General features: G+C 42.7%; 1 protein-coding gene and 1 pseudogene across 1 annotated transcript in view; both read left to right on the plus strand.

Annotated features, from left to right (window-relative positions):
- LOC134807781 (histone-lysine N-methyltransferase 2C-like) overlaps nucleotides 1-12136 on the plus strand; it is a 28012-nt gene extending 15876 nt beyond the window's left edge. The window contains exons 9-11 of the mRNA XM_063788888.1: nucleotides 264-316; nucleotides 1596-1808; nucleotides 12036-12136. The gene's annotated coding sequence lies outside the window, so the exon portion shown is untranslated. The remainder of the gene's footprint in view (nucleotides 1-263; nucleotides 317-1595; nucleotides 1809-12035) is intronic.
- Nucleotides 12137-12354: 218 nt separating this feature from the next.
- LOC465127 (dopamine receptor D5 pseudogene) lies at nucleotides 12355-13988 on the plus strand (annotated as a pseudogene).
- The last annotated feature ends 11653 nt before the right edge of the window (nucleotides 13989-25641 follow it).

Below are 25641 nucleotides of genomic sequence, written 5' to 3' on the forward strand. Positions count from 1 at the left end.
AGGAACATGATCTTGTAGTTATTGACAATATGTTAAAATCCAATGTGTTGATTCTTTCTTAGCCAGGTTTTCCTCCATGACTTGAGTATTTCCTTCATCACTTCTTGTTTTGTTGTTGCTTTAAAAAGTGCTTTTAACTTTAGTGTTCAAACATTTATTTTAATAAAATGAGTATAGAAACAGAAATTTTAATCATATATAAGTATGTAAATACACTTTACCTTTTCTGAAAAGAATTACCTGGATTTTTTTTTTCATTTCAGTGCCTTCCTCAGACTGCTGTGGATCTTCACTTGTAGCACAAATTGTCACAAAAGTAAAAGAGCTAGTTAAAATTTGAAATGCCTTACTTAATTTAATTAATTTACTTTGCTTAATTTTTACATAATTGGCTTACCACTTGTAAAATCTGCTTCAATCATATGGGTGTTCTATCCAAATTCCGTAATGTTGGTAATCATTTCCACAATGATATATAAAATGTCTTCCAGCTTTACTGGGGCAGTATTCCTATAAATTTCAGCAAGTTGGCAACAAAAATAACAGCTCTTAGAATAACCATTAATGCCATACTTGCTTTGGTTTCATTGATATATTACTGTGCTTAATTATCAGTTAGCAGAAAATACGGCCTAGTTAGCAAGCAGATTTCTTTTAGAATTAATTCAATCTCTTAATTTTTAAAAATAATTAATAAGCCTAGTATGGTGATTAATATGATATTCTTATTAAACAGTCATTCTTTTGAATACTTGTATTTAATAGCACCTGATACAAAAACATTTGGATAGTACAGAAATTGTTCTAAGGAACAACAGTTTTGTACATTTAAAATTAAATCTGCAGGATTTGTACTTATTTATTACTTCTCCCTATTAGTAATTATGTTGATACTCTGATTTTTCCAGATGAGCTTCTGGAGTATTCTCTCTTCTCTTGTGTAAATAGATCCCTGCCTTTTGATCTTTTCCAGGAAAAAGCTCATAGTGGATTAGCTGAGCATTGCATTTATTTGCAGTGCTTCTAACTCTTTTTATTGGGACATGAAAATAGAAATGCCAGGAAGACTTTTTTGAGATGGAGTCTTGCCCTGTTGCCCAGGCTGGAGTGCAGTGGCACGATCTCGGCTCACCGCAACCTCCGCCTCCTGGGTTCAAGCGATTCTTCTGCCTCAGCCTCCCGCATAGCTGGGATTACAGGTGCCCGCCACCACGCCGGGCTAATTTTTTGTATTTTTAGAAGAGACAGGGTTTCACTGTGTTTGCCAGGATGGTCTCGATCTCCTGACCTCGTGATCTGCCTGCCGCCTCGGCCTCCCAGAGTGCTGGGATTACAGGCATGAGCCCCCGCAACGGGCCCAGGAAGACCATTTTTTAAAAACATGTAACATTTCTGCCTATAATCCAAGGAAGTTTGACCTGTTGTTCCTAGTTTTTATTGGGTATCATGAAATTAATTATTCATGCATTTCATAGATACATAATTACTTTCTAGAACTACAGTCACATTCCCTTGACATGGGTATTTTGGAACAGTAATCAGTCAAATTTAAAATGAAAGTTTAAATTTGTATTCTTGGGATTTTGTAATTTTAGACCCACCCAAGACTTATACCCAGGATGGTGTGTGTTTGACTGAATCAGGGATGACTCAGTTACAGAGCCTCACAGTTACAGTTCCAAGAAGAAAACTGTCAAAACCAAAACTGAAATTGAAGATTATAAATCAGAATAGCGTGGCCGTCCTTCAGACCCCTCCAGACATCCAATCAGAACATTCAAGGGATGGTGATATGGATGATAGTCGAGGTAATACTAATTTATTTTCCGTGAAATATGTGTGCAAGAATTACAGCATATAAAGTAACTTTTGAAATATGTGTATGATTTACCAAAGGGTAAATCACACTGACTTAGATAACCCCGATACGACCCTTGCCATCTCCAAATGAGTGATCTTCTTAGACCTTGCCTTTTCGGGTTCTCTTCCTTTCACACATTTTAGAACAGACCTACCTTACAGAAATCTCAAGGAGCATCATATCTTTGAAGATCACAGGTGGGGAAATACAGCGGGCTTGACTTTAGTTTGCTAGATAACGACACAAACCTTCTCAGATACTGTGAGCTTGGATAATACCATGTTTAAGTTAAGGTAGTTGAGGCATACATTCTAGAAATGGAAAAGCTGTCATTTAATATTACTTCAGGTATAACTTCATATTCACCAGTGTGCATCATAAAGTATTGGTTTATAAACATTTTCTTAATCAAAGTAAATATAAGGTTTTTCTAGCGGAATTCTTTTTTTTTTTTTTTTGGTTGGGAGACAGGGTCTTGCTCTGTTGCCCAGGTTAGAGTGCAGTGGCATGATCTTGGCTTACTACAACCTCTGCCTACTGGGTTCATGCGACCCTCCTACCTCAGCCTCCTGAGTAGCTGGGACCATGGATGTGGGCCACCACGCCTGGCTAATTTTTGTATTTTTTTGTAGAGATGGGGTTTTGCCATTTTGCCAAGACTGGTCTTGAACTCCTGGGCTCAAGCCATCTGCTCTGCTCAGCCTGCTGAATTCTTGAGATAGCAAAATATTTTAATAGTAACCTAAAATCCAATATGAATTAAAGAGGATTACTGTAGGTTTCCTCATTTTTGGGGCAGTTATTTATTTTCAACTGATTCAGAAGTGAAGTGATAATTATTTCTGTTCCATTACATTTTATTTCATAGTTGTTTTTTTTTTTTTTTTTTTTTAAGGGGCAGTGTCTTGTTACATTGCCCAGGCTGGTTTCCAACTCCTGGGCTCAAGTGATCCTCCTGCCTCAGCCTCTCAAGTAGCAGGTACTATAGGCATGCACCACTGCAGCCGGCTTTTAGACAATAGAATTTATTGAATACCTACTGTATGTCAGATGTTGGAAGTCATATCAGTGTACAAAGCAGGTAGAATTCTCTGCATAGAGTTTATATTTTAATGTTAGGTAACTCAACTCTTAAAAAAAATCAGTTAATTATAATGTGTTTGGCAAGTTCCATGGTAAAAATAAAGTTTGATAAAGAGGAATTGCCTGGCCAGGCACAGTGGCTTATGCCTGTAATCTCAGCACTTTGGGAGGCCGAGGTAGGTAGATCACTTGAGGTCAGGAGTTCGAGACCAGACTGGCCAACATGGTGAAACCCGTTCTCTGCTAAAAATACAAAAATTAGCCGGGCTCAGTGGCATGCACCTCTAATCCCAGCTACTTGGGAGGCCAAGGCAGGAGAATTGCTTGAACCTGGGAGGCGGAGGTTACAGTGAGCCGAGATTGCACCACCGCACTCCAGCGTGGGTAACAGAGCAAGACTCCATCTCCAAAAAAAAAAAAAAAAAAGGAATTGGAAGTACAGACAGGTGTTTAGGGTCCATATGAACAGAAAGCAGTATTTGAGCACAGATTTTAAAGAGGTGAGTGAGTGAGCCACTTGATTACCTGAGAGAAGAGCACCCCAGACAGTGAGGAAGCCAGTGTAAAGGCTCTGGGTGAGAGTGTGCTGAGCATGTTTGAAGAGTGTTGTGGAGACCAACAGAGTGAGCAGAGGGGACAGTCAGAAGGTGAGAAGATTAGAGATGTGAGGACAAGAAGGACGGCTCAGTATATCTCACACAACCATAAGGTGATGTGTCAGTAGTTTGTGCTTAATAGCAATGGAATGGGAGGCCATTGAATGTCCCTGAAAAGAAGAACACCATGATCTTATTTATATTTTAAGAGGAACACTCTCCTATGATATAAGTAGATGATTAGGTGCAAGAGTTATGACAGGCAGATCAGTGAGAAACAATGGTCCAGGTGAGAGGTAATTGTGGCTTTGAAAAGGTATGTGTTTTGTGGCCGGGCTCGGTGGCTCATGCCTGTAATCCCAGCACTTTGGGAGGCCAAGGCGGGTGGATCACCTGAGGTCAGGAGATCAAGACCATCCTGGCCAACATGGTGAAACCTCGTCTTTACTAAAAATACAAAAATTAGCTGGGCGTGGTGGCAGGCACCTGTAATCCCAGCTATTTGGGAGGCAGAGGCAGAGGATTGCTTGAACCCAGGAGGCAGAGGTTGCAGTGAGCCAAGATCGAGCCACTGCACTCCAGCCTGGTGACAGAGTGAGACTCCATCTCAAAAAATAAATAAATACATGAAAAGGTATGTCTTTTGTATGTTCTTGATAATTTTTGTTTTGTAGTATGTTTTGGGTCTATGTTGCTGGGAGAGACACTTTCTGATGCTTGTATGTAACTGATTTTCAGATACAGTTGAACAGGTAATTTGATTTGGGGGCTTGGAGTTTGCAAAGAAGTAGTCCATGTACTTGGAGGAATTGATCAGATCAGCATTAACAAGAATTTCCATTTCTGAGGATGTTAAAAAATGTCTGAAAAAGGTTTCCATAGTCTCTTAAATTTGGGAAGTGCTCCATTTCACAAAATATGAAAGGTTTCTTGATAATAGTACACATTGTTTCCCAAATTATGTGATTATAATACCTTTTAAAAACAACACAGAAGATCTTGGAAGGTTTTCCTTGTGACTTACCACTTGTAAACACTGAGAAATGGTGATATGTTTCAATTTCATATTTTCTCATTGACTCGTATCACGGTAAAAGAAAATCAGTTGAAAAATTACCCTTGCTTTTTTAAAATTTACGTGATAAAATAGCCCATCTGAATTTACTGAATTTGTCCTTATTTTTATTGAATATGAAAAAAGATTGTTTAGTGTGTTAGATGTTAAATGCTAAGACAATTTTAGAATTTAAGGTATTGAATATACAGTATTTTCATGACTAGTCCCTCATGTTCATTTACATGCCAGGATCTCACATCCTTTGCAGAAGGAAAGGTACATTCCTAGGGATAAAATAAATTCATGTTACTTGGACAACATTTTTGCTTTCTGTTTGCTAAATAAAAATCCTTTTTAAAAATTTAGTATTGCCACACTTTGCCATATTAAAAATGTTTTAGATTACTATATTATCCTGAAACTACATGTACACACACACCACTAAAATAAGTTTTATGGTATTTCATATGCCTGTACGGGAGAAAAAATAGGAAAAGAATACAATCATCATAAGTTCTTATTATTACATTATGCTGAGATTTCTAATAACGCTGCCCTTTTCTGGGTATTTTGTATTAAACCTAAAATTTGTGATGTTTTAGACTGTTTCACTAACATGTTTTGATAACGTCTCAGTACCCTTGGGAAAGCATTATAAAGTAGTGGGCAACGATGAAACCTACTCTGGATGTTTTTAGGCAAATTTTTTAACTTCTCTGATGCTAGTGTTCTCTTTTATAAAATAGGTGAACCAGGATGAGCCCATAGGATAGTTGTGCTGATGAGGTGCAAGGATGCATGCCAGGCACCCAGCACTGGCTCTTCCCAGACATGGAGTGCTCAGTAATCGTGAGCTATTAGAATACAGGTGCCCAACCAGTGCTTGAGCAATTGTGTTCTGTGTCCAACAGAACTCAACAGAATCCCACGTTTGTCTTTATATGTGAATTCAGTTCCTTTTGAGTTAGTAAGAAATTTTGCCTGTGTTGGGGTAATTGAACTTTCAGGAGGAGGGAATTGTCTGCCACAATTATTCTCTGAACTTAATGTTTCCATGTCTTTTTCTTCATTTTGGAAGTTGTGGAAAAATTATAATGAAAGAGTATATAAACGTTTTCCTCTGTATTATAGCGTATCTGACAGTTTCCTTTATTAAAAAGTACGATACATTAGGGAGAGACTTAATGAATTTAAAATTAAAGTTTGAAAAGTGTTATTGACTATAAGTGATCTTCAGCTGTGCAGTTTTCAACTTGAGGTTGTCAGAATGTAATATTACACGTTATATTACACACATCTACAGAATCCAAATTGTGATGTTCCTGGAGTATTGGAACAATACCTATGACTTTTTGTTTCTATTGATTTTTAACTCTTCTAATAACCACTTCTTTAAGAAAAGTCATACATCATCACTTTGGTGTATCAGAAACAAATTCCTTATGCAATAAAAGCATACTTCTTTCTCATTCACCTACTGGGATCTAGAAACCCTGTTAATGCAAGAAAAAATCCCAAACCTCAATAAAATAACACTCTGTTTGTCTGAAGAGTGGAAACACAACACATTTCCTCTCAACTGGTGGTCCCAGATCGACCATCACAGTGTATGGATGTGTTTGGAGGTGTGGGAATAGGACTGCTCTGAGGCTCTAGAAGGCCAGCAGGTGGGGCAGACTGAATGGAGGGAGGGGACTGGCATTCAGTAACTACTGGAGCGTGGGAAGAGTGAGGTAGACTGTCCATCTGGTGAAGGTGGCTGCTTCCTTGAGGTTTGTTACTTTCTGTAATGTTAATTCTCTCAACTTTTAAAATTTGATTTTTAGACAAGTTATACATTCAAATGATTTAAAATTGGAAAATAATAAAAAGGTAAACAGTGAAGTCTCTCCCTTTCCCCTGCCTTCATGCCCCCAGTTTGCATCTCCAGAAACCTCAGAGGTTTCTCGTGTAACTTTCCAGATGTGTTTTATGCATGTACAAGGAAATGTGTGTTTATATATATATATATAGTGTGTGTGTGTGTATATATATATTTTGTTCCTTTTGTCTTACTACTTTTTACTGTCCTTTTTTTATGGCTGCAAATATTCCTTTGTATGGAAATATAAGCAATTTAATTTACCTGTTCTTTCCCCTGTTGATAGACCTTTGGGTTTCTTTCAATCTTTTTTTTTTTTTTTTTTTTTGAGACAGAGTCTCGCTCTGTCGCCCAGGCTGGAGTGCAGTGGCATGATCTTCGCTCACTGCAAGCTCCGCCTCCTGGGTTCACGCCATTCTCCTGCCTCAGCCTCCCAAGTAGCTGGGACTACAGGCACCCGCCACCACGCCCGGCTAATTTTTTTGTATTTTTAGTAGAGACGGGGTTTCACCATGTTAGTCAGGATGGTCTCGATCTCCTGACCTCGTGATCTGCCCGCCTCGGCCTCCCAAAGTGCTGGGAGTACAGGCGTGAGCCACCGCTCCCGGCTTTCTTTCAATCTTTTACTGTGAATAGTACAATGAATCACCTGGTTGTAGGTAAGTGGGCCTGCAAAGGTGAATTCCATGCTAAATCCAAAGACATAATGCATTTGAAACTGTTTTTGGCAGGTGGGATACAGTTTTTTGTTTTTTTTTTTCATTTATTTTTATTATACATATCTGAGGTATACAACATGCTTTGTATACATAGTGAAATGATTACTATGGTCAAACAAATGTCTGTATCCTTCACCTTCCATAGTTACTCTCTGTGTATGTACACCTAAAATCTCTTTCAGCAAATTTTCAGTACACAATATTATTAACTATGGTTCTCATGCTGTGTATTAATTTGATCTGTAGAATTATTCATCTTACCTAACTGCAGATTTGTACCCTCTGACCTACTTCTGCCCATCCCACCCATCCCCTACCTCCAGACTCTTGATAACCACCATTCTACTCTCTATACATTCAGCTTCTCACCCCCCTGCCTCCCATTCTGCTTCTTAAGTGAGATCATACAGTATTTTTCTGTGTCTGGCTTACTTTATTTAGCATACTTTCCTCCCGGTTCATCCATGTTGTCACAAATGGCAGTATCTCCTTTCTTAAAGCTAACTATTCCATTGTATAAAGTCCTCATTGTCATCAGTAAGTTCTTAGAAACTGTGGTTAAGAGGGGAAAAAAAGTATGACAAAACTGATTTTTTTTCATTTTGCATTATGCCAAAATTAGATTGAAGGAAACAGTGTTACTTGAGGACCTGCTGTATGTTCATTTAGCTTAACGTCTCAGTTCCCAAGAACCTATTGATGACATTAAGGGAGGACTTAATATATGTATAAACAAATGTCACAATTTCTTTATCCATTCATCTGTCCTTGAATGGGTAAGTAAATTGTCCATTAGGACACTTAGTTTGTTTCCATGTCTTGGCTATTGGGAGTAATGCCGCCATGAACGTGGGAATCCAGATGTCTCTCTCAGATGCTGATTTTATTACCTTTGAATATATGCCCAACAGAGGCATTGTTGGATCTTATGGTAGTTGTATTTTTTTTTAAGGAAACTCTATACTGTTTTCAATAATGGCTATACTAATTTACATTCCTATCAACCATGTACAAAGGTTTCATTTTCTACACATCCTCACCAACACTTATGTCTTTGCCTTTTTGTTAATAGTCATTCTAAGAGACACGAGATGATATCTATTGTGGTTTTAATTTTCATTTTCCTCATGATTATGATGTTGAGCATCTTTTCATATACCATTTGACCATTTGTGTGACTTTGGAAAAATGGCTATTCAGGTCCTTGCCTATTTTAAAATCCAGTTATTTGGGGGTTTTTTTTTTGATACTGAGTTGTGTGAGTTCCTTATATGTTTTGGATTTTAACCCCTTATCAGATGTGTGGTTTGCCAATATTTTCCCCTAATCCCTGTGCTACCTTTTTACCCTGTTTTGTTTTTTTTTATTGCTATGCAGAAGCTTATTTGCTTGATGTAGTCCCACTTGCTTATTTTTGCTTTTGCTACCTGAGCTTTTGGTGTGATATCCAAAAAATCATTGTCAAGGAGGATATTAAGGAGTTTTTCTCCTATATTTCCTTCTAGGAGTTTTATGGTTTCAGGTGTTAGGTATTTAATCTATTTGAGTTGCTTTTTATGTATGATGTGTAAGATAGGCATCAGGTCCAGTTTCATTCTTTTGCATATAGATATCTAGTTTTCTTACCACTACTTATTGAAGACACCATCTTTTCCCTATTGTATCTTATTGGACTTGTCAAAAATTAGCTCATAATATATGTTTGGGTTTATTTTTGGGCTCTGTATTCAGTTCCATTGATCCATGTGTCTGCTTTTATGCCAGTACCATACGTTTTGATAACTATCACTTTGTAATATAAGTTGAAATCAGGTAGTGTGATACCTTCTACTTTGTTTTTCTTTCTCAAGATTCTTTTGGCTATTCAGGGTCTTTTATGATTTAATACAAATTTTAGAATTGTGTTTTCTATTTTTGTGAAAAATGCCTTTGGAAATTTGATAGGGATTGCATTGAATCTGTAGATCACTTTGGATAGTATGGACATTTTAACAATATTCTTCCAATCCACAAACTTGGGGATATCATTATATTTATATGTGTCTGTAGTTTTTTTCTGTTTTTTGAGACAGAGTCATGCTCTGTTGCCCAGGCAGAAGTGCAGTGGTGTGATCTCAGCTCACTGCAACCTCCACCGCCTCCTGGGTTCAAGCAATTCTGCTGCCTCAGCCCCCCAAGTAGCTGGGATTACAAGTGCCTGCCACCATGCCTGACTGGCCAATTTTTGTATTTTTAGTAGAGACAGGGTTTCGCCATGTTGGCCAGGCTGGTCTTGAACTCCTGACTTCAGGTGATCTACCTGCCTTGGCCTCCCAAAGTGCTGGGATTACAGGCATGAGCCACCATGCCCGGCTGTGTGTCTTCAGTTTACTTTGTCAGTATTTTATAGTGTTTAGTATATAAAGCTTTCACTTCCTTCATTAAATTTGTTCCTCAGTGTTTTATTCTTTTTGATGTTATTTTAAGTGGAAATGTTTTCTTGATTTTTTTCAGATCATTATTTGTATAAAGAAATGCATCTGATTTTTGTATATTGATTTTGTATCCTGCTACTTGACTGAATTCATTTATTCTAGTAACTGTGGAATTTTTAGGGGTTTCTACATACAGGATCATGTCATCTGCACACAGGGATAATTTTACCCCCTTTTTTCTGCTGATGCCTTTTATTTCCTTTTCTTATGTGATTGCTCTGGCTAGGACTATGTTGAATATAAGTGTTAAGAGTAGGCATCCTTGCCTTGTAGCAGATATTGAAGAAAAGCTTTCAGTCTTTCCCTGTTGTAGGTTTGTTTTTGAATAGGCAATACCTGTGCATGATACAAGAAATACAAAAGTCTTAAAAAGAGTGAACAATGTTAAGTTAGCCTACCTTTTGGCCATCCCTTCCTTGGAAAGAACCAGTGTTTTCTTATAACTTTCCAGAGATTAGTCATCTAGATACAAGTATGTATATATGGGAGAATTTCTCATATTTGGGTGATATGGTCTTTTTCTCTTTTCTTTTCTTTTCTTCCAGTCTGTCTTCCTTTCTGTCCTCGTCTCATCTCTTCTCTTCCCTTTTCTTCATTTCTTTTGATGGAGTCTTGCTTTGTCGTCCAGGCTGGAGTGTAGTGGCGCAATCTCGGCTCACTGCAAGCTCTGCCTCCCAGGTTCACGCCATTCTTTTGCCTCAGCCTCTGGAGTAGCTGGGACTACAGGCACCCACCACCACGCCCGGCTAATTTTTTGTATTTTTGTGTTTTTAGTTCCTCTCCTCTCCAGGAGAGGAACAGGGGCCACAGGGAGCTGATCATGAAACACACTGAGGGTGTTTCATCAGGGGAGTGACATGAGCATAGTCACATTCAGGAGAGATCACTGCCTCTGGGAAGACAGAGGGTCAGGGCAGAGCCTGGAGGCCAGGAGAGTGCCACCTTCAAACAGGGTGGAGGAGGCACAATTCTGGACAGGGATGTCCATGGCCAGAGGAGTGGTCCAGCTCCTAGAAGATGAGGAGAGACCGAAGGTGAGGATGGCTCTTCAGTTTCAGGTTTAGGCACCTGGACAGATGGTCTTGCCTTCTCCAGCGGCAGAAAGCACTGAAGGGGAAAGAGGTTGGGGGAAGGGACTGTGTAGGCTGAGCAGCCTAAGTCTGAGAAGCTGGGCCACTTGCAGGTGTTGGTCCAGGGTGCAAGTGCATTTGGTGAAGGGGGAGACTAGGAAGGGAGGAGAAAGTCCAGTCTGTTACTAGACCTCACCATGCTGCAGGTGTCTGGGCCAGCAGGTCGCAGCTGGAGCTGTGCAGCTGGCTGCTGTCACATCCCTTTCTCTCCCAGCTGCCTTCAGCTGAGCTTAACGCCAGCAGAGGCCGAAACACTTCACAAATGCAACTTGTCAGCTGGGAGGTGCACTCAGAGCTCAGGAACACTGTTTTCCCTCTTTATTGTTTTCCATCATTTTTTTTTTTCAGTCTGGGTTTTGGGCCCCGTCAGTTCCTTTTCTGTTCAACACTGAGCTATGTATCCACCCCTCTCAAGGTTGAAAAAGAGAAAGACTGTAAAAGTGCCCTGCAAAGAAAAGGCTTCCAACTCTCTGGGGGAGGGGGGGGGGCTCTCTTCCTCCTCGTGTCTTCTGGGTTCATTCCAAATTATTCCCCAAAGGAAAAATCACTGAAGGACTGGGGGCGGTGGTGGGGAAAAGGACAGTCTCCCAAGAGGTCAGGTGAAGCCCCAGCCTCATGGTGTTGAGGGAGGGGCTGGGGGAAGCGGGAGCCTGTTCCTAGGAGACACTGTCTACTGGACACCTCATCCTAGACGGCTTCCCTGAGTTCTGACACTGTTCTAGGAGTAGGAATCATTATCCCACGCTATGGAGAAGGAAACCAAGGCCGGGTAAAGTTATGTAGGGCCCTTAAAGTTGCAGAGCCAGGAATAAAGTCCGGATTGGGACTCAGGTCTGTGGGCAATCCAAGGCCGCCCCCTTTACACTTCAAATGCTCTTTCCCCCTCCGGAAGCCCTCGCGTCCTCATCCCTACCCCACCTCTTGTTCCCCAAGCGTGGCTAAGGCTAGGGCTCCAGGGCTACGCCAAGCACCCTTCGGTCTTCCCGGGAAGAATTTTCCCCGGCCCGGGGCTAGGGTCTGGCGCTGGGGCGCTCCTGGGACCTGCGGGATCACCACTCTGGCGCGCTGAGCGCGGTGAGCTAGGGCGCCAAGGCACAGGTGGGGCTGGAGTCCAGCGCGGAGGCGCGGGGGGCGGGACGCGGGGCCGGGGAGCGGCCAGGGACCGCGGCAGCGCCGCAGTGCCAGCCCGGCGCCGGCGACTGCCTGCCCCAGCCCCTCAGTGGCGGCTTGTTCTCTTCTCTCGCTCCGAACCAGACACAGCCGCTGTCGCTGCCATCTGGCGCGCCGCAGACTCCCGAGAACAGCCCTGGCTGTCAGCGGGCACCAGCCGCTTCCTGTGCCCATCGCGGAGACTGGAGGGGCGCACCACGGCCACCGAGCCAGGGGCGCTTCAGGAGGCAAGAGAAGTCCCCGCGCGCTCTGGGACCCGGCGCAGCTCATGGTGAGCGCCCTCTGGGGCTCGAGGGTCCCTTGGCTGAGGGGGCGCATCCTCGGGGTGCCCGATGGGGCTGCCTGGGGGTCGCAGGGCTGTAGTTGGGATCGCGCACAAACCGACTCTGCGGCCCAGCCCGAAATGCTGCCGCCAAGGAACAACGGCACCGCGTACCCGGGGCAGTTAGCGCTATACCAGCAGCTGGCGCAGGGGAACGCCGTGGGGGGCTCGGCGGGGGCACTGCCACTGGGGCCCGTGCAGGTGGTCACCGCCTGCCTGCTGACCCTACTCATCATCTGGACCTTGCTGGGCAACGTGCTGATGTCCGCAGCCATCGTGCGGAGCCGCCACCTGCGCGCCAAGATGACCAACGTCTTCATCGTGTCTCTGGCTGTGTCAGACCTCTTCGTGGCGCTGCTGGTCATGCCCTGGAAGGCAGTCGCCGAGGTGGCCGGTTACTGGCCCTTTGAAGCGTTCTGCGACGTCTGGGTGGCCTTCGACATCATGTGCTCCACCGCCTCCATCCTGAACCTGTGCGTCAGTAGGTCATCAGCGTGGCCCGCTACTGGGCCATCTCCAGGCCCTTCCGCTATGAGCGCAAGATGACCCAGCGCATGGCTTTGGTCATGGTCGGCCCGGCCTGGACCTTGTCCAGCCTCATCTCCTTCATTCCGGTCCAGCTCAACTGGCACAGGGACCAGGCGGTCTCTTGAGGTGGGCTGGACCTGCCAAACAACCTGGCCAACTGGACGCCCTGGGAGGAGGCCGTTTGGGAGCCCGACGTGAGGGCAGAAAACTGTGACTCCAGCCTGAATCGAACCTATGCCATCTCTTCCTCGCTCATCAGCTTCTACATCCCCATGGCCATCATGATCGTGACCTACACGCGCATCTACCGCATCGCCCAGGTGCAGATCCGCAGGATTTCCTCCCTGGAGAGGGCCGCAGAGCACGTGCAGAGCTGCCGGAGCAGCGCAGGCTGCGCGCCCGACACCAGCCTGCGGTTTTCCATCAAGAAGGAGACCGAGGTTCTCAAGACCCTGTCGGTGATCATGGGGGTCTTCGTGTGTTGCTGGCTGCCCTTCTTCATCCTTAACTGCATGGTCCCTTTCTGCAGTGGACACCCCAAAGGCCCACCGGCCGGCTTCCCCTGCGTCAGTGAGACCACATTCGATGTCTTCATCTGGTTCTGCTGGGCCAACTCCTCAATCAACCCAGTCACTATGCCTTCAACGCCGACTTCCGGAAGGTGTTTGCCCAGCTGCTGGGGTGCAGCCACGTCTGCTCCCGCACGCCGGTGTAGACGGTGAACATCAGCAATGAGCTCATCTCCTACAACCAAGACACGGTCTTCCACAAGGAAATCGCAGCTGCCTACATCCACATGATGCCCAACGCGGTTCCCCCCGGGGACCGGGAGGTGAACAACGATGAGGAGGAGGAGAGTCCTTTCGATCGCATGTCCCAGATCTATCAGACATCCCCAGATGGTGACCCTATTGCAGAGTCTGTCTGAGAGCTGGACTGCGAGGGGGAGATTTCTTTAGACAAAATAACACCTTTCACCCCAAATGGATTCCATTAAACTGCATTAAGAAACCCCCTCATGGATCTGCATAACCACACAGACATTGACAAGCATGCACACACAAGCAAATACATGCCTTTCCAGTACTGCTCCCTTTATCATGTGTTTCTGTGTAGCAGCTGGTGTGCTTAGAAACCTCATCCCATTGATTGGTAGTTCAAAGAATTGGCAGAAGCAGTTGCAATAAACTCAGTCAAATGTACCCAGCCTACCAGAGATTGAACAATGATCCTGTGAGAGAAGAGAGTATGGTGCTGGCTCCTTAAAAAAAAAAAAAAATGATACTTGGTCCTTAAAAAATATGCTCTCCCCTCCCTTTTTAAACAAATGGCTTTTTCAGTCACTTGTTTGTGTTTGAATTGATTTTTAAACAGCAGGTTTTGTGTGTGTGCAGTGATGTGGTGGGAGCACAGCTTTCCTGGGTCTGGATTCCCGTGGCTTTGTGCTTGTGTCATTTCTTCTCTCTGTGCTGGTGGGGGTCTCTTTACCATAGATTAAGAAGTCTCCCTGATTTATTCTGGTATCTAATAAACACAGATTATTTGTATTATGTGGTGACTATCTTTGCTTTGCTACACTGGGTTTCAGGATTGCTTCTGAAGAAACGATGAGTGCATCCTTAAAATGCAAAGAAGACATTTGCTGGGTCTGGAAGTACATGCTTATTCTCTTTACAGTTTGGCCTTAAAGATACACCAGGGCAAAGGACCTTGAGGAGCTTCTGTTTTCTCAGGTTTCTTTTTATTACTTATACACATGTTGGGTCTGTGCTGAAACCTGGCTTCAATGGCATGGCATTAGATCTTCTCAAGCCCAGATTTTTTTTTTTTCATTTGGAATCTTTTTTGAAGTAACATAAGACAACTCTCCTTATTCCTAGACAGATGCGATCAGTTCATTGAAAAGATCATGTAGAATAATATCTTGAATCTTTCTCCATCTGAAATCTGTAGCATGTTTTAGAATCACATGGCTTTTGAGAAATCCTGTTTTCTGAAGGGCTTTGAAATGTGTGAATCAAGATGCTTTAAAAAAGAAACCTATTTTTAAATAGGCATTTTCCTTAGTGGACAATAGCAAATAGAGAAATGCTTTTTAACTAAAATGTAGAAGCCAGAGATGAAATGTGAATGAACTTGAAATTGGAAAATCTGTAGGTCGAGGTGCTCAATAGAAAAGCCCAGCTGACTCCAATCATTTTGTTTTTACCTCTGCAGTGTGCACAGTCAAGGGGAGTGTTTTATTCCAGACCCACACCAGTTGAGAGCATATTATTACCATCAGATCTAAATATGAGCACTATTAATGGAAGCAAATGAAATGTGAATATGCAATTTCTTGCAAGTCCCTGCTTTGAAGCAGTTTTATCAAGGACAGTTCAATCAATTTTGATCTCTCTAAGGCTAATTTTATTGTCAGTCTTCTGTGCAGCCATATCTTGATCACTGCAAAATGTGCAGCTCCTGGCACATCGTACTTAATAAATATTTGTTGAATGAATGACTATTTCTGGAATAGTGAGATTGAAAGCAAATCCTATTTGGTACATCAATTTTTATATATAATTTAGTCAAAATGATACTGGAATCTGAGGGCCGTGTTCAGTTTCTGACCTCCTGTGAATGGATAGCTAAGTGAACCATTAGGCAACATTGGGGCAGTGAAAAGCACACAGCTCTACGATTCAGGAGATGGTCACATGACCTTGAGTGAGTCAATTAACCTTTCTGGGCCTCATTTTCTGTCTGTGTCTGTAAATAGAAAGACTTCAGCTGGATCACTGTTTACCCAATTGTGCTTTGTGATGCAGATGTTAATGGATGGGGTCTCTGGTGAAATAAGTTCAGCAAACCCAGGTTCAACACCTGTTTTCTCGATAGGACTTCTTAGAGCTTCTCCTGTGCATGATGCATCCTCCAGTGCGAGAAGATTCTGTATCATTTCCCAATGCCATTCACTTTGTGAACCTTGTTTGGTGGAATTCCTGTTACTGTTTCACTGGAGTCCACAGTCACTACTTGAGAAACTCAAATCTAACTGATCTGGAAGTCTTTACAATATTCTGTTCTAAAGCACGGGTTGCTATAAGCAAAATCTTTTGTGAAAAACACTGTTCTAGGCTCCAGTTTAAATAAGTTCTGTGTTATGGAAAATGGGTTATGTGAGGACTTTGGAATTTCCTTCTGTAAAATATCACTCACCATTCATTATAATTACGTACTATGCTCTAGGCATTGTTCTAGATGCTGGGAATATAGTTGTCAATCAAATTCTCTGCTCTCTTGGAACATTTATGTGAGCTGGGGGAGAGATAAGCCAATAAAGAGATCTGTACTATACTGCATTGCATTGCACTGTGCTGTACTGACCAGGATAGATAATGCCAGGCAGGGGTAATTGCTATGTTGCAAAAAGCCCAGGGTGAGTAGGGTGGTGAAGCTGCTGTTTTATTTATGGTGGTCAGGGGAGGACTTTCCAAAGAGCCACATGAAGAGAGACCTTGATGAAGTAAGGATTGGAGGGCTGCTAATGTCTGGGAAGGAGAGCAATCCAGGCAGAGGGAGTGGCAAGTGCAAAGGCTTGGAAATGGGATTGTTCTTGGCAGCCTCGGAGGAGTGTGGCTGGAGGGCTATAAAAGAGGAGTGTGATAGGATTAATGTTAATTGCTGTAGCAGCAATTGCAGCAGGCATGATGGAGACCCAGCCTGTGCTGGGTACAATACATGTATTAATTCATTTCACTCTCACTGCCCTGTGAGGTAAGCACTTTTATTACCCCATTTTACAGATAAGGAAATGGAGGCATTGGCAGGCTAAATAACCAGCCTGTGGTCACATAGCTCCTGAGTGGCAGAGCTCAACTTGAACCCAGGTAGCCTGGCTGTGGAGTCTTTAATCCTAACTGCTCTTTGATGGTGAGAGAGGATGCCAGGACATCTTCAGTCAGCAAATGCACTAGTGCACAGATCAGGACATTCAGTTTTTTGTTCATTTATTCCTGAAATGGTTAATTGACTCATCCCCACAGCTATACAACAGCAGATCTTCACTGTGTACCTCCTCTGTGCACAGCTTTGTGTTTGGAGGGAAGGCACCCTAGGGTTATGGGCAAAGTAGCTCTTACATGATGGGCCAATTGCTTTCCTGGATTCTTATTTATTCCTCACATTAACCTCACATGTTATTATTTTTCCATTTTACAGGTGAGGACATGGGGGCACAGAGGACCTTGAGGACAAGGTTGTTTGTCCAAGGTCATGTGAAAAGTAAGTAGTGGAACCACGGTTCACCCTAGGTCAGTGGTTCTTAAATGAGGGAACTTTGCACCCTGCACCCCCACAGATATTTGGCAATGTCTGGAGACATTTTTGGTTGTCACAACTGGGTGTCAGGTGCTCCTGCCGTCTTCTGGGTAGAGGCCAAAGATGTTGCTAAACAACTTATGGTGCACAGAGAATTATCCGGCCCCAAATACCCATGTTGCAGCACTCGAGAGGCCTTGGCCAGGCAGGCAGACTCCAGGTCCCAGCTCCCCGTCCACAAGGCCACCTGCCTGGGACTGGAGGCTCCAGTGCCCTAAGTTTGAAGTTTGGCTCCACCATTTATTAGTCTTCTGAATTTGGGCACCTTTCTGAGCTCCAGCTTCTTTATCTGAGCAATGGGCACATGAACCACACAGAGCGTGAATTACACAAAACACATGCCCCAGAACTTCCTTGTTCTGATACATGCTGAATCTTCTTTTATAATTAGGCATCCATACACCATATTCATTGGTTAGAAATGAGTCATTACGTCCAAATCATATTCAAGGGGAGGTGATTAGACTTTACCTCTTCATGGGAGGAGTGCCAAAGAATTTGCAGAAGAGATGTTTTACATTTTATGCTTTATTTTTAAACACTTGTTCTCACATAGTTTCAGACTTACAGAAACCTTGCAACACGGTACAAAGAATTTCTAAATATTGTTTACCCAGATCCCCCAAACATCAGGGTTTCACTGTATCACTTATCTCTGTTCTTCCCTTTTTCTTCTGAGTCATCTAAGGTGTGATGCCCATTTACTCTTGAATATTTTGTTGCATATTTCCTAAAAACAGGGAATTCTCTCATCTCATCTACAGACTGTATTCAGACTTCACAATAATGTCTTTTATAACAAAACAATCCAAGACCATGTGTTGCATTTAGCTGTCCCCTGTAATTTGAAAGTTTCTGCTGCTTTGTCTTTCTTGACACAGACCTTTGTGAAGATTACCTGGCCAGTTACTTGGTATAATTGTCCTTCAACTTCGGTTTTTTGGTGCTTTTCCATGATTAGATTCTGTTATGCATGTTGGGCAGGAATATCACTGATGCCATGCTGAGTTCCTGTAGCTCAAGGCATGAGGGGCAGGTGCTATTAATTAGTCCCATTACTAGCAATGTTAACTTTGTTCATGGGGTTACGGCGCTGTCCACCATTTTACTCTTTATAATTAATATGTATTTCCTTTGGAGAAATACTTTGAGACTATGAAGATATCCTATTATTTCTCAAACTTGCATCCATTGGTTTTAGCATTTATTAGTAGCCCTTCCCTGAATCAGTTATTACTGTGGTTGTCAAATCGTGTTTTTTAAAAAAATTCTGTAATCTTTCTAAATGTATTATTGGTTTTCTACTGTAAGGAAGAACACTTGTTTATATTATTGACATCGGCATAGAATCTTGGTTTTCTAGTTTTCTGTTTGTTTTTGAGACAGGGTCTCACTCTGTTGTCTAGGCTGGAGAGCAGTGGCATGATCACAGATCGCTGCAACCTTGACTCCAGGGCTGAAGTGATCCTCCCACCTCAGCCTCCCAAGTAGCTGGGACCACAGGCATATGCCACCATGCCCAGGTAATTTTTTTTTTTTTTTTTTTTTTTTGTAGAGACGGGGCCTCCCTATGTTGTCCAGGCTGGTCTCAAGCTCCTGGGCTCAAACAGACTTCCCACCTCAGCCTCCCAAAGTGCTGAGATTTACAGGCTTGAGTCACCATGCCCAGCCCGGGTTTCTAGTTTTTATAATAGGTTATAATCTTTTACTTGACGCTGTTATTGGATACTATTTTTACATTCCAGGTATGGGACCTGGGGACACATGTGTCCCATTTCTTTGATATTAACACAATGCTCATTCTAGGGGCAACACTCAGAACACTGTTTTCTATTGTCTTCTAAGACTGTCCCTGACCTCAAATCTCTCAGTGAACTGAGGGTATCCATACTTATCATGATATTTAGGTTGCCCTAGATTTGGTGAGTGGGAGCCCTTTAAGTTGGTTCTTGTGTCCTTTTGACATGCTGTCATTATTCTTTGAGTAGTTTGTTACTTTTCAACATGAGATATGTCAGACTCATCTTGTGTATTCCCTGTCCAAGCCTTGGAATCATCCATTTTTCCAAGGAGACCAGGGTTCCTTCTAGCAGAAAATGGTATGGAGAAATCAAGATGTGGGCACTAGGGTGTTTATTGTTACTGGGGTGATATTGTTTCTATATCCTCTTAAAAGACAGAGTTGGGAAATGGATACATGTATATACATGCACACATATTCATATGTGCATATACACATATTCATATGTGCATATACACATATCCTTGAGCATCTCTATCTATTTCTATGCCTACCTATGTACATATATCAAATCCCATGCACTCATTTTGATATCTAGCAGACATATTTTAAAAACCATCACCTCTGGTTCAAATCTTGATTCTCTAATGTTCTAGTTCATGAGAACTGGAAGTCAAAGAGATTAAGTTACCTTCCTAGGTTTAAAAAATATTAAAAAGGGAATAATTAGTTGCTTACCTTGTAGTTTATTGTCAGAGTTATGTGCTATGATGCATGTGGAATGTGTAAGGGTGTTACCCAATGAGAATTTAAAAATGGTCTTCTTGTGACTGTGCCCTTAAGAGCTGAGAGTACAGGGCAGAACCTTCCTGTTTCTATGTAGTGGTTCCATGCTCCATTTTACAGACAGTGTGAGAAGATACTAGGGATCGAGAATTCAAGAGTCAATATGCAGGAGAGGGATAGAGTAGCTGAAGAGCAAACTAGACTTGCCTACACCTAGAATAGGAAGAAATAGGACAAGATGTCAAGCTTGATAGGAGGAAGTTGTTGATATGAGGGGAGAGTTAATCAGAGAACGTTGAGCCCATGTGGAACCCCCTGGACCTCTAGGCCAATTTGGGGGAAGGGCTTAAAGGGAATATGAGTACCCCTACTCACAAGAGCAGGCAGAGCCATCAGACTTTTGCTTTGACACTGTTAATGAAGTACCATTTTGATATTCCAGGTATGAGACCAGGGGATACATGTCTCCCATTTGTAGGATATTAATAATACAATGCCAGTTCCAGGGAAAACACTCAGAACTTTGATCTGATTCTCTTCTAAGATCATTGCTGTCCTAAAAACTCTTAGTGAACTATGAGTACCAGCACTCCACCAACACTGACAGAATAAAGGTGACAACCAGCATTTGTTGAGTATATATTGGGCAAGGTGCTTTGTATACATCTTCTCATGGAATCACTGCAATATTCTTGTGACATAGGCACCATTGTCCTCATTTGGAAAAGGAGGCTGAGAGAGGCTCAATAGCAAGCCAGGTTATACTTCTAGTAAGGGATAGAAGTGGGATTTGAAGAGCATCTACTCCTGGAGAGCCCCCCTTTTGGGCTTTACACAACTCTTTGGAGGGACTCAGGAAGAGGAGAGCTCCTTCGTGTATATTGCCCATGGGTCCTCTCCAGGTGAAGTATTTTGAGGTTCTGAAACCATTATCAGACTTGGCTGTAAATTCCCTCTCCATCTTGGACCTTTTCCTGTGCTCTTCCAATGGCCCTTTCCAATGGGTAATTAGACCTCAGTTGTCTACATGAGTGAGATCTGCTCAGCATGGAGAGGGCTCTATTTTTCTACACCCTTGATAATTTGTAGGTTTGGGAAAGCATGCCCAGTGTGGCTTGTCAGGGCTAACACATATGCCTTCATTCATATGTCAACTTGGCTTCATGGGTAGGGGCTGCCTGGAGTCCTGGGATGAGAAAGACTACACAATTGCATTCCAACCAATGACATTGAGGGGACTGGTTAATAAATGATTTCTATTAGGAGCTTGGGAGGTGGGGGATGTGTGAATGTTCTAAGTACTTGCCATTCTGTGTCTCTCCACAGCCCCTAAACCTGTCTGTCCTAGAACCACTTGAAAGTTAAAATATTGATGTCTGGGGCCCACTCCAAATTAGTTAAATCTGAATTTCTAAGGAATAGGACCTAAGCTTCACTTTTTAAAAAAAATTGAATGTGTTAGAATGTATATAGCCACAATTGAAAAACACCATTGGTCTACCCTATCATTAGGCATGTTTGAAAATTATCTGCCTTGATCCTGCCCTGATCTTGCCTTTGCTACAATATTAAATGGGCTCTTATTAACAATGAATATATCTAATTATTCTCTAGATCTTTTATTAGCTTGAATTATTCTTAGATATTCTGCCACATAAAAGTATTTGAATGTATAGTTTTTGTGGTTGATGGTCTAATCAGCTAAACTCAAACCTCACTGCAGCTGTGACTAGAAAGTCCTCATTGATGGAGAACGCTAGAGGTCCTTTCAGAGAAGAAAAAATAATTCAGTGGGCCAAGCTGTAATATTTTGCCTCTGATTCTCAGATTCCTTGTTGGCAAAATGGGAATGCAAAATAAATAAAGAGTCTATAGTCAGTACCTAATAAGTATTTGTTGAATGAATAAATTAGTGGAATACAAAATTAAAATACTTGTCTCATCAAACATCTAGAGAAAAAGGAGACAGATATAGAGCTAACCCATGCCTGTTATACCATTTAATGCTAGGCATATGGAAGCAGATACTGTGTCTCTCTAGTTTCACAGGCTCTCAGAGAGAGAGGAACTGTACTCTAGGAGCTGCATGTGACTAGTCATTCTCAAGAAGTCCCCACCCCAACACCTGATTTGATGAGATTCTGAACTTTAGTTGATGCTGAAGGGGGAGGAGATTTTTAGGGATCTTGGCAGGACACAAGTGTATTTTGCATGTGGTGGAGGATGTGAATCACTGGGGGCTGGAGGACAGGCTTCCCAGGAGCCCCTAAGATGGCCTCCAGTGATCCATGTCTCCTGGTATTCATGCCCTTGTATAATCCTCTCCACTCCCTTATATCTTGGCTGAACCTAATGTCTTGCTCCTAACAAACACAATATGGTGAAACTGATGAACAGCACCTCTGAGAAGTTACAAGAAGAAAATGACTTCCATCCTGCTCACCCTCTCTTGCTCTCTTGCTTTCTTGTTCTGATGGAAGCCAGCAGCCATGTTGTGGGTGTTCTATGAAGAGGCCCAGTAGCAAGAAACCAGAGGCTGGGGGAGTATCTGACCAAGAGCCAGCCAAAACCTGAACCTGCTAATAATCACATGAGTGAGCTTGGAAAGGAAGCATCCCTCAGTTGAGCCTTCAGATGAGACCATAGCCTTATATTACTCCTTGATTGCAGCCTTTGGGAGACTGTGAGCCAGAAGACCCAGCGAAGCTTTGCCTGGGCTCCTGACTCACAGACACTATCAGAAAAACACTTGCTGTTTTAAGCTGCTAAGTTCTGGGTTAATTTGTTATTTAGCAATAGATAACTAATACAGAAGAAAAGGGAGAGAACATTTATTGAATCCTTTGCTATGCCCCAGGTACTTTGTAAACCTTTTTCCATTTCATCCTTAAGTCAACCTGGATGAAAATATTCAGGTTCAGAGATGCTGGGTGAGTGCCAGGGGCAGGATATGAATCACTACTGTTTGATTTGAAAGCCTGTGCTCATTTCTCTATTCCAGGATGCAAACCAGGAGACGTTTTCTATTCTATGTTTCTTTTTTCTTTTCTTTTCTTTTCTTTTTTTGTGGCAGGGGGACAGGGTCCTGCTCTGTCATCCAGGCTAGAGTGAAGTGGAGCAATCATGGTTCACTGCAGCCTGAAACTCTTGGGCTCTGGTGATCCTCCTGCTACAGCCTCCCAAGTAGCTGGGATTATAGGCATGCACCACCACACCTGGATAGTTTTTTTTTTTTTTAATTTTCTTTAGAGACTAGGTCGCACTACGTCACCCAGGTTGGTCTCAAACTCTTGAGCTCAAGGGCTTCTTCTGCCTCAGCCCCTACAAAGTGCTAGGATTACAGGTAGGAGCCATTGTGTCCGGCCACATTTTCTCTGTTCGTAAAGTCAGCAGTAGAATAGCTAACATTGTTGCTAAACAGTTTGTATAAAATGAGTAATTATTAGTGCCCCTGCATGCAGCCACCTGCTGTTGCTGACCTTCTGTGCCTCTGCAGCCAAACATACATCAGGTACTTATGTATACACACTCCACAGGCACACAGTTGCCTCCACAATACACATGTGCCCAAGATGCAATTGCAAGCACACAAGTGCACAAATAAGTACACACATGTGTCTTCACAAAGAACTATCTCCACCTTCATTTTCTCCCATCCAAGTACTAATCAGGTCTGACCCTTTTTAGCTTCCAAGATCAGATGAGATTGGGCATGTTCAGGGTATATGGCTGTAGCCTACATCCTCTTTTTTTTTTTTTTTTTTTTTTTTTTTTGAGACGGAATTTCGCTCTTGTTGCCCAGGCTGGAATGCAATGGTGCTATCTCGGCTCACAGCAACCTCTGCCTCCCGGGTTCAAGCCATTCTCCTGCCTCAGCCTCTGGAGTAGCTGGGATTACAGGCATGCGCTACCACGCCTGGCTAATTTTGTATTTTTAGTAGAGATGGGGTTTCTCCATGTTGGTCATTTTTAAATGAAAGACCCTTTGAGACAGTTCATACCTAAATATGTAAATAGTGCACAAGATTTTGCAGCCTGAACAGAAATGGCCACTATAGTTTTTTCTCTTTAGCAATTTTCTGTGTGCTGTAAACAAATTTGAAATCTGGCTAGAGACTTTGGAAATCATGTTGACCACTCCCTATATTGTGCAGATGCAGAAATTGAGGCCCTGAGGGACTTGCCCAAGTACCCCAGCAAAGTGGTGTGAACTGAAGTCCAGGTCTCCCAACTCCCAGTTGACTGTCCTTGCTTGTGGCACTGTGCACCATCGGTGGGGAGAACACTCCTGGTCCTTAGGAATCCATTTCTAAAGGACATCAGGAGCACAAACAAGTTCATGCCCTATTGTTCTTTCCACGTAAAAGAAGTTGATGACATTTATGCTTTTCTCACAATATCCCATTAAGATAGAACATTGTTGAATTATTTGTGGATTAAATACAGATGTGCAGGGATTTTAGGGCCCTGATTGATTTTCTATTGAAAGAAGCGAAAGGAATGTTAATTTACAACTGGCAAATGTTAGCTCTTAGGAGGAGGCAAAACAGCATTTCGAAGGCCTGTTTTTTGTTTGGTTTTGGTATTTCATGAAAGAGATTTTTCTGTGCAAAGTGGCAGGAAGCCATTTTCAACAAGAGCTAAAGGGAATGAAGATTTAAAAAATGGACCAAAAACAAACTCAAAGGTGCCAGGCCTTTGTTACTGCAAGCCCCTCTTGCAGGATGAGAGGCTGCTAAAACAAAATCAATAATTTAAGCAGCGTTCTGTCCCTCTCTCCCCTGCTATTCTGGTAAAATGATTTGACATTTCAGACAACAAGGAATGAACATCAGACCAGGAAGAAAAGGGCTTGGTTATGAGTCCCAGTTGTGTGATTTTAAGTACATGATTAAACGTTTATTAATTTGGTTCTCTCATCTCTAATAATGAAACCATCACTCTTACATCTTGAGTGTAAAAAATGCTCATTTACTAGAACTCACCCTGTATCAGATGCCACATTAGGATTTGTGCAGAGTGATCTCATTAATTCCTTTTTTTTTTTTTTGAGATGGAATTTCACTCTTGTCACCCAGGCTGGAGTGCAATGGTGCAATCTTGGCTCACTGCAACCTCTCTCTGCCACCCGGTTTTGGTTTCAAGCGATTCTCCTGCCTCAGCCTCCCGAGTAGCTGGGATTACAGGCGCCCACCACCATGCCCGGCTAATTTTTTGTATTATTAGTAGAGACGGGGTTTCACCATGTTGGTCAGGCTGGTCTCGAACTCCTGACTTCAGGTGATCCACCCACCTCGGCCTCAAGTGCTAGGATTGCAGGTGGGAGCCACCATGCCCAGCCTCATTAATTCTTTATAGCAGCCTTGTGAGGAGGTCTGTTCATTCTCACTGTACAGCTAAAGGTGCTGAGGCTCAGAAAACTGAAGCTCGTCGCTCAGGGTCACACAGCTAAGAAGTGACAAGGTGGAGATTTAAACCTATGCTTGTCTGGCTAGGCACTGTCTTATATAGTAAGAGTGTGGGGATGACAGATTGCAAAACAAAGCAAAATAAAACTCACAAGCTCTGAAGATGTAGTGACTGCCTACTCTGCCCCAGTGCTAGCGACCCAGAGTTAAAGATGGGTTCTCATCATGGTCTCTGCTTCTGTGGATCCCTCAGCGGCTTGAGAGGAAAGCAAACCTGGTGGTGGCAACGAGGGCATCTCATATTTTGGATTCCATTTTGGACTCATGTTTAAAGTGCATATGGGCTATACAGGTGGGTGTATGAGCCGAGGACAAGAGCAGAGGTCTGGGTTTGGGACCAACATCACCAAAGATGATAGCCAACACTGAGTGACTGCTGAATTTGTGCTGGGCACTGTGCCAAAGAGTTCTCAGGCATTAACCCATTCTTTTTTTTTTTTTTTTTTTTTTTTTTTTTTGCGGAGACAAAATCTCACTCTGTCA

The sequence above is a fragment of the Pan troglodytes genome, chromosome 12 (assembly GCF_028858775.2).
Source record: "Pan troglodytes isolate AG18354 chromosome 12, NHGRI_mPanTro3-v2.0_pri, whole genome shotgun sequence".
Lineage (NCBI taxonomy): Eukaryota > Metazoa > Chordata > Mammalia > Primates > Hominidae > Pan > Pan troglodytes.